The sequence below is a fragment of the Neovison vison genome, chromosome 2 (genome assembly GCF_020171115.1).
Source record: "Neovison vison isolate M4711 chromosome 2, ASM_NN_V1, whole genome shotgun sequence".
In the NCBI taxonomy this organism is placed as follows: Eukaryota; Metazoa; Chordata; class Mammalia; order Carnivora; family Mustelidae; genus Neogale; species Neogale vison.
In genome coordinates, this window is record NC_058092.1 from 147,898,175 (window position 1) to 147,910,914 (window position 12,740).

Here is a 12,740-nt window from a genome sequence, read left to right on the forward strand (position 1 = left end):
GTGTCCGTGTAGGTGAGCCGGCCTATCGTGTCTCTGGTCAGGGCCTGTTGCGGGTGGGTGGCGAGGGGAAGCGCGCGGAGGAAGGGTCACGGGGCGGGGCTGCCGCTTCTGGGCTGGTGTGTGGCATCGCCCGTGTCCTCGTGGCCTCGGGTGGGCTGGGAGCGAGGCGGGGTGCAGAGGAGGGGAGAACCGAACCCGTCCAAGCCGTGCCGAGCCGAGCCGAGCCGAGCCGAGCCGAGCAGAGCAGAGCTGACTGGAGGAGAGTAGAGGAGAGCAGAGGAGAGCAGAGGAGAGGAGAGCATAAGAGAGCAGAGGAGAGGAGAGGAGAGGAGAGGAGAGCAGAGGAGAGGAGAGGAGAGGAGAGCAGAGGAGAGGAGAGGAGGGAAGGCCAGGTGGCCAGCTGGGCCAGGCCTAGGGCGCTGGGTGGGCGCTGGGGGGCGCTGTGCTCACCGCGCGCGGGCCCGAGGACACAGCCCCTTGCCACCTGCAGAGGCACGGGGTGGAGGGGCTGGGGAGTCCCGGGATGGGAGAGTGCCCGGAGGGACTTTGGCGAGGCCCCGGGGCCCGCAGGCGTCTGGGCCCCTGGGCGGGCGGGCGGGCGGGGAGGCAGGCGCCAGGACAAGGACAGGCGGAGGGGTGAGCCGCGGCGCGCGCCGGGGCCCGCGAAGCGCGCAGCAGGCTCTTGGGGCGGCCAGCTGCGGCGGCAGGCGTCTACGGCCATACCACCCTGAACGCGCCCGATCTCGTCTGATCTCGGAAGCTAAGCAGGGTCGGGCCTGGTTAGTACTTGGATGGGAGACCGCCTGGGAATACCGGGTGCTGTAGGCTTTTTCTTTCGCCCCCAAACGCTTGTCTTGTTTGGCCTTCCTCTTTTCTCTCCCCCTTCGGCCTCCCTCCCACTCGCTTGGCCGCCAACGCGGCGGCCTCCCAGCAGTCCCTGAACGCCGCAGCCCCTGAGCCCGGTCACCTCGGGCCCCTGACCCCCCGACCCCTGGCCACCCCAGCCCCAGCATCGCGGGCCCCTGGCCCCAAAAGGGCGGCCCGCTGCACGGGCGGCCGGCCACAACCCAGCCTTTCCGCCTCCACGCCACGAGGCCCAGCCGCGCCTCAGCCGACCTTGGGGGGCTGCTGGCAGGGAGAGGCAGTGTTGGAGGGGGCTCGGGGGCCAGAGGCAGGGAAAGGGGGACCGGGGTGAGGACCACGGCCATGGACGCGGGGAGGGGGTGGGGGCCGACGGGCTGTGGGAGGAGGGCGGGGAGGGGCGGGCCGGGGCCGGGGTTGTGGGGGACAGGAGGCAGGAGCGGGCCTCGACCCCGGGCTCGGGCAACCTCTCCTCGGGCCTGTGCGCCCGGGCCCGGGCCCTGGGCCCTGGATCCCCTAGCGAGGCCCTCGGGCTGCCCCCAGCTCCAAAGCCCACCGGCAGCCCGCCCCACCGCCCCACCCCTCCCGGCGCCCCCGCGACCTGGGCCCACCCTGCCCCTTCTCTCCACCGGGCCTGGGCTCCGCTCAGGCCGGAAGGGCATTCCCTTCCTTCTCACCGACCACCTCCCCTTCGCCCCTGGGGCCCCGCGCCCGGGCCGAGGTGCCCAGGACGCCAGATGGCCGACCCGCGTGGGCTCCCGGCGCCTTGGGCACTCGGCTCCACCCTGCGTCTCCCGGGAGCAGCCACGGCAAGCGCGGGGCTGTCTCGCTCCGAGAAAGACCGGAGGCGCCGCACACCGGGCCAAGAGAGGCCCCCGCCCCGCCCCCGGCCCCACGCCACACCCCACACCCCACACCCCACACCCCACACCCCACACCAGAAGACTAGACCCATGAAAGAATCCCTGGCAGGCCCCCAGGCCAGACCGGGTGCTGGGCAGGAAAGGGAGCCGAACGGGACTGCTGACACCTCACCGGCAGGTCCTCGGGCTCCCCGGGCTCCTCCGGCAGCTCCAGGGCGCCGCCACCTAGGCCAAAGCCCTGCCCAAGCACGCCGGCCCTCCCTCCCGGGACAGGTGCCAGGCCACCGCAGCCTCCTGGGTGGGTGGTGTCTTGTCCGAGTGCGTGTGTGCGCGGGTGTGTGCGTGCGTGTGTGTGTTCCTGTGCGTGTGAGTGGGTGTGTGAGCGTTGCGTGCACCCGTGTCTCCGACCCGGTCCCTGTCCCCATGCCGGTCAGGGTCACCGCGTCTGTCCTGGGAGCTGGGGGTGTGGAGGGTCTGGGGGGGTGGGGGGGACTGCGGGTTGGAGAGTCTGTCTCTGGGGCTCTGCGTTCTGGCCGTCTGTGCAGACATCCCTCAGTCTGTGTCTGTCCCTGTGTCTCCGTGGGTATCCCTGTGTCCGTGTAGGTGAGCCGGCCTATCGTGTCTCTGGTCAGGGCCTGTTGCGGGTGGGTGGCGAGGGGAAGCGCGCGGAGGAAGGGTCACGGGGCGGGGCTGCCGCTTCTGGGCTGGTGTGTGGCATCGCCCGTGTCCTCGTGGCCTCGGGTGGGCTGGGAGCGAGGCGGGGTGCAGAGGAGGGGCGAACCGAACCCGTCCAAGCCGTGCCGAGCCGAGCCGAGCCGAGCCGAGCCGAGCAGAGCAGAGCTGACTGGAGGAGAGTAGAGGAGAGCAGAGGAGAGCAGAGGAGAGGAGAGCATAAGAGAGCAGAGGAGAGGAGAGGAGAGGAGAGCAGAGGAGAGGAGAGGAGAGGAGGGAAGGCCAGGTGGCCAGCTGGGCCAGGCCTAGGGCGCTGGGTGGGCGCTGGGGGGCGCTGTGCTCACCGCGCGCGGGCCCGAGGACACAGCCCCTTGCCACCTGCAGAGGCACGGGGCGGAGGGGCTGGGGAGTCCCGGGATGGGAGAGTGCCCGGAGGGACTTTGGCGAGGCCCCGGGGCCCGCAGGCGTCTGGGCCCCTGGGCGGGCGGGCGGGCGGGGAGGCAGGCGCCAGGACAAGGACAGGCGGAGGGGTGAGCCGCGGCGCGCGCCGGGGCCCGCGAAGCGCGCAGCAGGCTCTTGGGGCGGCCAGCTGCGGCGGCAGGCGTCTACGGCCATACCACCCTGAACGCGCCCTATCTCGTCTGATCTCGAAAGCTAAGCAGGGTCGGGCCTGGTTAGTACTTGGATGGGAGACCGCCTGGGAATACCGGGTGCTGTAGGCTTTTTCTTTCGCCCCCAAACGCTTGTCTTGTTTGGCCTTCCTCTTTTCTCTCCCCCTTCGGCCTCCCTCCCACTCGCTTGGCCGCCAACGCGGCGGCCTCCCAGCAGTCCCTGAACGCCGCAGCCCCTGAGCCCGGTCACCTCGGGCCCCTGACCCCCCGACCCCTGGCCACCCCAGCCCCAGCATCGCGGGCCCCTGGCCCCAAAAGGGCGGCCCGCTGCACGGGCGGCCGGCCACAACCCAGCCTTTCCGCCTCCACGCCACGAGGCCCAGCCGCGCCTCAGCCGACCTTGGGGGGCTGCTGGCAGGGAGAGGCAGTGTTGGAGGGGGCTCGGGGGCCAGAGGCAGGGAAAGGGGGACCGGGGTGAGGACCACGGCCATGGACGCGGGGAGGGGGTGGGGGCCGACGGGCTGTGGGAGGAGGGCGGGGAGGGGCGGGCCGGGGCCGGGGTTGTGGGGGACAGGAGGCAGGAGCGGGCCTCGACCCCGGGCTCGGGCAACCTCTCCTCGGGCCTGTGCGCCCGGGCCCGGGCCCTGGGCCCTGGATCCCCTAGCGAGGCCCTCGGGCTGCCCCCAGCTCCAAAGCCCACCGGCAGCCCGCCCCACCGCCCCACCCCTCCCGGCGCCCCCGCGACCTGGGCCCACCCTGCCCCTTCTCTCCACCGGGCCTGGGCTCCGCTCAGGCCGGAAGGGCATTCCCTTCCTTCTCACCGACCACCTCCCCTTCGCCCCTGGGGCCCCGCGCCCGGGCCGAGGTGCCCAGGACGCCAGATGGCCGACCCGCGTGGGCTCCCGGCGCCTTGGGCACTCGGCTCCACCCTGCGTCTCCCGGGAGCAGCCACGGCAAGCGCGGGGCTGTCTCGCTCCGAGAAAGACCGGAGGCGCCGCACACCGGGCCAAGAGAGGCCCCCGCCCCGCCCCCGGCCCCACGCCACACCCCACACCCCACACCCCACACCCCACACCCCACACCAGAAGACTAGACCCATGAAAGAATCCCTGGCAGGCCCCCAGGCCAGACCGGGTGCTGGGCAGGAAAGGGAGCCGAACGGGACTGCTGACACCTCACCGGCAGGTCCTCGGGCTCCCCGGGCTCCTCCGGCAGCTCCAGGGCGCCGCCACCTAGGCCAAAGCCCTGCCCAAGCACGCCGGCCCTCCCTCCCGGGACAGGTGCCAGGCCACCGCAGCCTCCTGGGTGGGTGGTGTCTTGTCCGAGTGCGTGTGTGCGCGGGTGTGTGCGTGCGTGTGTGTGTTCCTGTGCGTGTGAGTGGGTGTGTGAGCGTTGCGTGCACCCGTGTCTCCGACCCGGTCCCTGTCCCCATGCCGGTCAGGGTCACCGCGTCTGTCCTGGGAGCTGGGGGTGTGGAGGGTCTGGGGGGGTGGGGGGGACTGCGGGTTGGAGAGTCTGTCTCTGGGGCTCTGCGTTCTGGCCGTCTGTGCAGACATCCCTCAGTCTGTGTCTGTCCCTGTGTCTCCGTGGGTATCCCTGTGTCCGTGTAGGTGAGCCGGCCTATCGTGTCTCTGGTCAGGGCCTGTTGCGGGTGGGTGGCGAGGGGAAGCGCGCGGAGGAAGGGTCACGGGGCGGGGCTGCCGCTTCTGGGCGGGTGTGTGGCATCGCCCGTGTCCTCGTGGCCTCGGGTGGGCTGGGAGCGAGGCGGGGTGCAGAGGAGGGGAGAACCGAACCCGTCCAAGCCGTGCCCAGCCGAGCCGAGCAGAGCCGAGCCGAGCCGAGCCGAGCCGAGCCGAGCAGAGCTGACTGGAGGAGAGTAGAGGAGAGCAGAGGAGAGCAGAGGAGAGGAGAGCATAAGAGAGCAGAGGAGAGGAGAGGAGAGCAGAGGAGAGGAGAGGAGGGAAGGCCAGGTGGCCAGCTGGGCCAGGCCTAGGGCGCTGGGTGTGCGCTGGGGGGCGCTGTGCTCACCGCGCGCGGGCCCGAGGACACAGCCCCTTGCCACCTGCAGAGGCACGGGGCGGAGGGGCTGGGGAGTCCCGGGATGGGAGAGTGCCCGGAGGGACTTTGGCGAGGCCCCGGGGCCCGCAGGCGTCTGGGCCCCTGGGCGGGCGGGCGGGCGGGGAGGCAGGCGCCAGGACAAGGACAGGCGGAGGGGTGAGCCGCGGCGCGCGCCGGGGCCCGCGAAGCGCGCAGCAGGCTCTTGGGGCGGCCAGCTGCGGCGGCAGGCGTCTACGGCCATACCACCCTGAACGCGCCCGATCTCGTCTGATCTCGGAAGCTAAGCAGGGTCGGGCCTGGTTAGTACTTGGATGGGAGACCGCCTGGGAATACCGGGTGCTGTAGGCTTTTTCTTTCGCCCCCAAACGCTTGTCTTGTTTGGCCTTCCTCTTTTCTCTCCCCCTTTGGCCTCCCTCCCACTCGCTTGGCCGCCAACGCGGCGGCCTCCCAGCAGTCCCTGAACGCCGCAGCCCCTGAGCCCGGTCACCTCGGGCCCCTGACCCCCCGACCCCTGGCCACCCCAGCCCCAGCATCGCGGGCCCCTGGCCCCAAAAGGGCGGCCCGCTGCACGGGCGGCCGGCCACAACCCAGCCTTTCCGCCTCCACGCCACGAGGCCCAGCCGCGCCTCAGCCGACCTTGGGGGGCTGCTGGCAGGGAGAGGCAGTGTTGGAGGGGGCTCGGGGGCCAGAGGCAGGGAAAGGGGGACCGGGGTGAGGACCACGGCCATGGACGCGGGGAGGGGGTGGGGGCCGACGGGCTGTGGGAGGAGGGCGGGGAGGGGCGGGCCGGGGCCGGGGTTGTGGGGGACAGGAGGCAGGAGCGGGCCTCGACCCCGAGCTCGGGCAACCTCTCCTCGGGCCTGTGCGCCCGGGCCCGGGCCCTGGGCCCTGGATCCCCTAGCGAGGCCCTCGGGCTGCCCCCAGCTCCAAAGCCCACCGGCAGCCCGCCCCACCGCCCCACCCCTCCCGGCGCCCCCGCGACCTGGGCCCACCCTGCCCCTTCTCTCCACCGGGCCTGGGCTCCGCTCAGGCCGGAAGGGCATTCCCTTCCTTCTCACCGACCACCTCCCCTTCGCCCCTGGGGCCCCGCGCCCGGGCCGAGGTGCCCAGGACGCCAGATGGCCGACCCTCGTGGGCTCCCGGCGCCTTGGGCACTCGGCTCCACCCTGCGTCTCCCGGGAGCAGCCACGGCAAGCGCGGGGCTGTCTCGCTCCGAGAAAGACCGGAGGCGCCGCACACCGGGCCAAGAGAGGCCCCCGCCCCGCCCCCAGCCCCACGCCACACCCCACACCCCACACCCCACACCCCACACCAGAAGACTAGACCCATGAAAGAATCCCTGGCAGGCCCCCAGGCCAGACCGGGTGCTGGGCAGGAAAGGGAGCCGAACGGGACTGCTGACACCTCACCGGCAGGTCCTCGGGCTCCCCGGGCTCCTCCGGCAGCTCCAGGGCGCCGCCACCTAGGCCAAAGCCCTGCCCAAGCACGCCGGCCCTCCCTCCCGGGACAGGTGCCAGGCCACCGCAGCCTCCTGGGTGGGTGGTGTCTTGTCCGAGTGCGTGTGTGCGCGGGTGTGTGCGTGCGTGTGTGTGTTCCTGTGCGTGTGAGTGGGTGTGTGAGCGTTGCGTGCACCCGTGTCTCCGACCCGGTCCCTGTCCCCATGCCGGTCAGGGTCACCGCGTCTGTCCTGGGAGCTGGGGGTGTGGAGGGTCTGGGGGGGTGGGGGGGACTGCGGGTTGGAGAGTCTGTCTCTGGGGCTCTGCGTTCTGGCCGTCTGTGCAGACATCCCTCAGTCTGTGTCTGTCCCTGTGTCTCCGTGGGTATCCCTGTGTCCGTGTAGGTGAGCCGGCCTATCGTGTCTCTGGTCAGGGCCTGTTGCGGGTGGGTGGCGAGGGGAAGCGCGCGGAGGAAGGGTCACGGGGCGGGGCTGCCGCTTCTGGGCTGGTGTGTGGCATCGCCCGTGTCCTCGTGGCCTCGGGTGGGCTGGGAGCGAGGCGGGGTGCAGAGGAGGGGAGAACCGAACCCGTCCAAGCCGTGCCGAGCCGAGCCGAGCCGAGCCGAGCCGAGCCGAGCAGAGCAGAGCTGACTGGAGGAGAGTAGAGGAGAGCAGAGGAGAGCAGAGGAGAGGAGAGCATAAGAGAGCAGAGGAGAGGAGAGGAGAGGAGAGCAGAGGAGAGGAGAGGAGAGGAGGGAAGGCCAGGTGGCCAGCTGGGCCAGGCCTAGGGCGCTGGGTGGGCGCTGGGGGGCGCTGTGCTCACCGCGCGCGGGCCCGAGGACACAGCCCCTTGCCACCTGCAGAGGCACGGGGCGGAGAGGCTGGGGAGTCCCGGGATGGGAGAGTGCCCGGAGGGACTTTGGCGAGGCCCCGGGGCCCGCAGGCGTCTGGGCCCCTGGGCGGGCGGGCGGGCGGGGAGGCAGGCGCCAGGACAAGGACAGGCGGAGGGGTGAGCCGCGGCGCGCGCCGGGGCCCACGAAGCGCGCAGCAGGCTCTTGGGGCGGCCAGCTGCGGCGGCAGGCGTCTACGGCCATACCACCCTGAACGCGCCCGATCTCGTCTGATCTCGAAGCTAAGCAGGGTCGGGCCTGGTTAGTACTTGGATGGGAGACCGCCTGGGAATACCGGGTGCTGTAGGCTTTTTCTTTCGCCCCCAAACGCTTGTCTTGTTTGGCCTTCCTCTTTTCTCTCCCCCTTCGGCCTCCCTCCCACTCGCTTGGCCGCCAACGCGGCGGCCTCCCAGCAGTCCCTGAACGCCGCAGCCCCTGAGCCCGGTCACCTCGGGCCCCTGACCCCCCGACCCCTGGCCACCCCAGCCCCAGCATCGCGGGCCCCTGGCCCCAAAAGGGCGGCCCGCTGCACGGGCGGCCGGCCACAACCCAGCCTTTCCGCCTCCACGCCACGAGGCCCAGCCGCGCCTCAGCCTACCTTGGGGGGCTGCTGGGAGGGAGAGGCAGTGTTGGAGGGGGCTCATGGGCCAGAAGCAGGGAAAGGGGGACCGGGGTGAGGACCACGGCCATGGACGCGGGGAGGGGGTGGGGGCCGACGGGCTGTGGGAGGAGGGCGGGGAGGGGCGGGCCGGGGCCGGGGTTGTGAGGGACAGGAGGCAGGAGCGGGCCTCGACCCCGGGCTCGGGCAACCTCTCCTCGGGCCTGTGCGCCCGGGCCCGGGCCCTGGGCCCTGGATCCCCTAGCAAGGCCCTCGGGCTGCCCCCAGCTCCAAAGCCCACCGGCAGCCCGCCCCACCGCCCCACCCCTCCAGGCGCCCCCGCGACCTGGGCCCACCCTGCCCCTTCTCTCCACCGGGCCTGGGCTCCGCTCAGGCCGGAAGGGCATTCCCTTCCTTCTCACCGACCACCTCCCCTTCGCCCCTGGGGCCCCGCGCCCGGGCCGAGGTGCCCAGGACGCCAGATGGCCGACCCTCGTGGGCTCCCGGCGCCTTGGGCACTCGGCTCCACCCTGCGTCTCCCGGGAGCAGCCACGGCAAGCGCGGGGCTGTCTCGCTCCGAGAAAGACCGGAGGCGCCGCACACCGGGCCAAGAGAGGCCCCCGCCCCGCCCCCGGCCCCACGCCACACCCCACACCCCACACCCCACACCCCACACCCCACACCAGAAGACTAGACCCATGAAAGAATCCCTGGCAGGCCCCCAGGCCAGACCGGGTGCTGGGCAGGAAAGGGAGCCGAACGGGACTGCTGACACCTCACCGGCAGGTCCTCGGGCTCCCCGGGCTCCTCCGGCAGCTCCAGGGCGCCGCCACCTAGGCCAAAGCCCTGCCCAAGCACGCCGGCCCTCCCTCCCGGGACAGGTGCCAGGCCACCGCAGCCTCCTGGGTGGGTGGTGTCTTGTCCGAGTGCGTGTGTGCGCGGGTGTGTGCGTGCGTGTGTGTGTTCCTGTGCGTGTGAGTGGGTGTGTGAGCGTTGCGTGCACCCGTGTCTCCGACCCGGTCCCTGTCCCCATGCCGGTCAGGGTCACCGCGTCTGTCCTGGGAGCTGGGGGTGTGGAGGGTCTGGGGGGGTGGGGGGGACTGCGGGTTGGAGAGTCTGTCTCTGGGGCTCTGCGTTCTGGCCGTCTGTGCAGACATCCCTCAGTCTGTGTCTGTCCCTGTGTCTCCGTGGGTATCCCTGTGTCCGTGTAGGTGAGCCGGCCAATCGTGTCTCTGGTCAGGGCCTGTTGCGGGTGGGTGGCGAGGGGAAGCGCGCGGAGGAAGGGTCACGGGGCGGGGCTGCCGCTTCTGGGCGGGTGTGTGGCATCGCCCGTGTCCTCGTGGCCTCGGGTGGGCTGGGAGCGAGGAGGGGTGCAGAGGAGGGGAGAACCGAACCCGTCCAAGCCGTGCCCAGCCGAGCCGAGCAGAGCCGAGCCTAGCCGAGCCGAGCCGAGCCGAGCAGAGCTGACTGGAGGAGAGTAGAGGAGAGCAGAGGAGAGCAGAGGAGAGGAGAGCATAAGAGAGCAGAGGAGAGGAGAGGAGAGCAGAGGAGAGGAGAGGAGAGGAGGGAAGGCCAGGTGGCCAGCTGGGCCAGGCCTAGGGCGCTAGGTGGGCGCTGGGGGGCGCTGTGCTCACCGCGCGCGGGCCCGAGGACACAGCCCCTTGCCACCTGCAGAGGCACGGGGCGGAAGGGCTGGGGAGTCCCGGGATGGGAGAGTGCCCGGAGGGACTTTGGCGAGGCCCCGGGGCCCGCAGGCGTCTGGGCCCCTGGGCGGGCGGGCGGGCGGGGAGGCAGGCGCCAGGACAAGGACAGGCGGAGGGGTGAGCCGCGGCGCGCGCCGGGGCCCGCGAAGCGCGCAGCAGGCTCTTGGGGCGGCCAGCTGCGGCGGCAGGCGTCTACGGCCATACCACCCTGAACGCGCCCGATCTCGTCTGATCTCGGAAGCTAAGCAGGGTCGGGCCTGGTTAGTACTTGGATGGGAGACCGCCTGGGAATACCGGGTGCTGTAGGCTTTTTCTTTCGCCCCCAAACGCTTGTCTTGTTTGGCCTTCCTCTTTTCTCTCCCCCTTCGGCCTCCCTCCCACTCGCTTGGCCGCCAACGCGGCGGCCTCCCAGCAGTCCCTGAACGCCGCAGCCCCTGAGCCCGGTCACCTCGGGCCCCTGACCCCCCGACCCCTGGCCACCCCAGCCCCAGCATCGCGGGCCCCTGGCCCCAAAAGGGCGGCCCGCTGCACGGGCGGCCGGCCACAACCCAGCCTTTCCGCCTCCACGCCACGAGGCCCAGCCGCGCCTCAGCCGACCTTGGGGGGCTGCTGGCAGGGAGAGGCAGTGTTGGAGGGGGCTCGGGGGCCAGAGGCAGGGAAAGGGGGACCGGGGTGAGGACCACGGCCATGGACGCGGGGAGGGGGTGGGGGCCGACGGGCTGTGGGAGGAGGGCGGGGAGGGGCGGGCCGGGGCCGGGGTTGTGGGGGACAGGAGGCAGGAGCGGGCCTCGACCCCGAGCTCGGGCAACCTCTCCTCGGGCCTGTGCGCCCGGGCCCGGGCCCTGGGCCCTGGATCCCCTAGCGAGGCCCTCGGGCTGCCCCCAGCTCCAAAGCCCACCGGCAGCCCGCCCCACCGCCCCACCCCTCCCGGCGCCCCCGCGACCTGGGCCCACCCTGCCCCTTCTCTCCACCGGGCCTGGGCTCCGCTCAGGCCGGAAGGGCATTCCCTTCCTTCTCACCGACCACCTCCCCTTCGCCCCTGGGGCCCCGCGCCCGGGCCGAGGTGCCCAGGACGCCAGATGGCCGACCCGCGTGGGCTCCCGGCGCCTTGGGCACTCGGCTCCACCCTGCGTCTCCCGGGAGCAGCCACGGCAAGCGCGGGGCTGTCTCGCTCCGAGAAAGACCGGAGGCGCCGCACACCGGGCCAAGAGAGGCCCCCGCCCCGCCCCCGGCCCCACGCCACACCCCACACCCCACACCCCACACCCCACACCCCACACCAGAAGACTAGACCCATGAAAGAATCCCTGGCAGGCCCCCAGGCCAGACCGGGTGCTGGGCAGGAAAGGGAGCCGAACGGGACTGCTGACACCTCACCGGCAGGTCCTCGGGCTCCCCGGGCTCCTCCGGCAGCTCCAGGGCGCCGCCACCTAGGCCAAAGCCCTGCCCAAGCACGCCGGCCCTCCCTCCCGGGACAGGTGCCAGGCCACCGCAGCCTCCTGGGTGGGTGGTGTCTTGTCCGAGTGCGTGTGTGCGCGGGTGTGTGCGTGCGTGTGTGTGTTCCTGTGCGTGTGAGTGGGTGTGTGAGCGTTGCGTGCACCCGTGTCTCCGACCCGGTCCCTGTCCCCATGCCGGTCAGGGTCACCGCGTCTGTCCTGGGAGCTGGGGGTGTGGAGGGTCTGGGGGGGTGGGGGGGACTGCGGGTTGGAGAGTCTGTCTCTGGGGCTCTGCGTTCTGGCCGTCTGTGCAGACATCCCTCAGTCTGTGTCTGTCCCTGTGTCTCCGTGGGTATCCCTGTGTCCGTGTAGGTGAGCCGGCCTATCGTGTCTCTGGTCAGGGCCTGTTGCGGGTGGGTGGCGAGGGGAAGCGCGCGGAGGAAGGGTCACGGGGCGGGGCTGCCGCTTCTGGGCGGGTGTGTGGCATCGCCCGTGTCCTCGTGGCCTCGGGTGGGCTGGGAGCGAGGCGGGGTGCAGAGGAGGGGAGAACCGAACCCGTCCAAGCCGTGCCCAGCCGAGCCGAGCAGAGCCGAGCCGAGCCGAGCCGAGCCGAGCCGAGCAGAGCTGACTGGAGGAGAGTAGAGGAGAGCAGAGGAGAGCAGAGGAGAGGAGAGCATAAGAGAGCAGAGGAGAGGAGAGGAGAGGAGAGCAGAGGAGAGGAGAGGAGAGGAGGGAAGGCCAGGTGGCCAGCTGGGCCAGGCCTAGGGCGCTGGGTGGGCGCTGGGGGGCGCTGTGCTCACCGCGCGCGGGCCGGAGGACACAGCCCCTTGCCACCTGCAGAGGCACGGGGCGGAGGGGCTGGGGAGTCCCGGGATGGGAGAGTGCCCGGAGGGACTTTGGCGAGGCCCCGGGGCCCGCAGGCGTCTGGGCCCCTGGGCGGGCGGGCGGGCGGGGAGGCAGGCGCCAGGACAAGGACAGGCGGAGGGGTGAGCCGCGGCGCGCGCAGGGGCCCGCGAAGCGCGCAGCAGGCTCTTGGGGCGGCCAGCTGCGGCGGCAGGCGTCTAAGGCCATACCACCCTGAACGCGCCCGATCTCGTCTGATCTCGGAAGCTAAGCAGGGTCGGGCCTGGTTAGTACTTGGATGGGAGACCGCCTGGGAATACCGGGTGCTGTAGGCTTTTTCTTTCGCCCCCAAACGCTTGTCTTGTTTGGCCTTCCTCTTTTCTCTCCCCCTTCGGCCTCCCTCCCACTCGCTTGGCCGCCAACGCGGCGGCCTCCCAGCAGTCCCTGAACGCCGCAGCCCCGGAGCCCGGTCACCTCGGGCCCCTGACCCCCCGACCCCTGGCCACCCCAGCCCCAGCATCGCGGGCCCCTGGCCCCAAAAGGGCGGCCCGCTGCACGGGCGGCCGGCCACAACCCAGCCTTTCCGCCTCCACGCCACGAGGCCCAGCCGCGCCTCAGCCGACCTTGGGGGGCTGCTGGCAGGGAGAGGCAGTGTTGGAGGGGGCTCGGGGGCCAGAGGCAGGGAAAGGGGGACCGGGGTGAGGACCACGGCCATGGACGCGGGGAGGGGGTGGGGGCCGACGGGCTGTGGGAGGAGGGCGGGGAGGGGC

The 12,740-nt window shown here is 72.2% G+C and overlaps 6 non-coding genes across 6 annotated transcripts; all 6 read left to right on the top strand.

Moving 5' to 3' along the window:
* The first annotated feature begins 709 nt into the window (after positions 1-709).
* On the top strand, positions 710-828 carry LOC122901631. The gene has a single exon (XR_006383622.1). It is a non-coding gene; the product is annotated as a 5S ribosomal RNA (ribosomal RNA).
* Positions 829-2,999: 2,171 nt separating this feature from the next.
* On the top strand, positions 3,000-3,118 carry LOC122901296. Its single transcript, XR_006383426.1, has one exon. It is a non-coding gene; the product is annotated as a 5S ribosomal RNA (ribosomal RNA).
* Positions 3,119-5,294: 2,176 nt separating this feature from the next.
* On the top strand, positions 5,295-5,413 carry LOC122901643. Its single transcript, XR_006383633.1, has one exon. It is a non-coding gene; the product is annotated as a 5S ribosomal RNA (ribosomal RNA).
* Positions 5,414-7,582: 2,169 nt separating this feature from the next.
* LOC122901297 lies at positions 7,583-7,700 on the top strand. Its single transcript, XR_006383427.1, has one exon. It is a non-coding gene; the product is annotated as a 5S ribosomal RNA (ribosomal RNA).
* Positions 7,701-9,881: 2,181 nt separating this feature from the next.
* LOC122901655 lies at positions 9,882-10,000 on the top strand. The gene has a single exon (XR_006383644.1). It is a non-coding gene; the product is annotated as a 5S ribosomal RNA (ribosomal RNA).
* Positions 10,001-12,186: 2,186 nt separating this feature from the next.
* LOC122901287 lies at positions 12,187-12,305 on the top strand. The gene has a single exon (XR_006383418.1). It is a non-coding gene; the product is annotated as a 5S ribosomal RNA (ribosomal RNA).
* Positions 12,306-12,740: the final 435 nt, after the last annotated feature.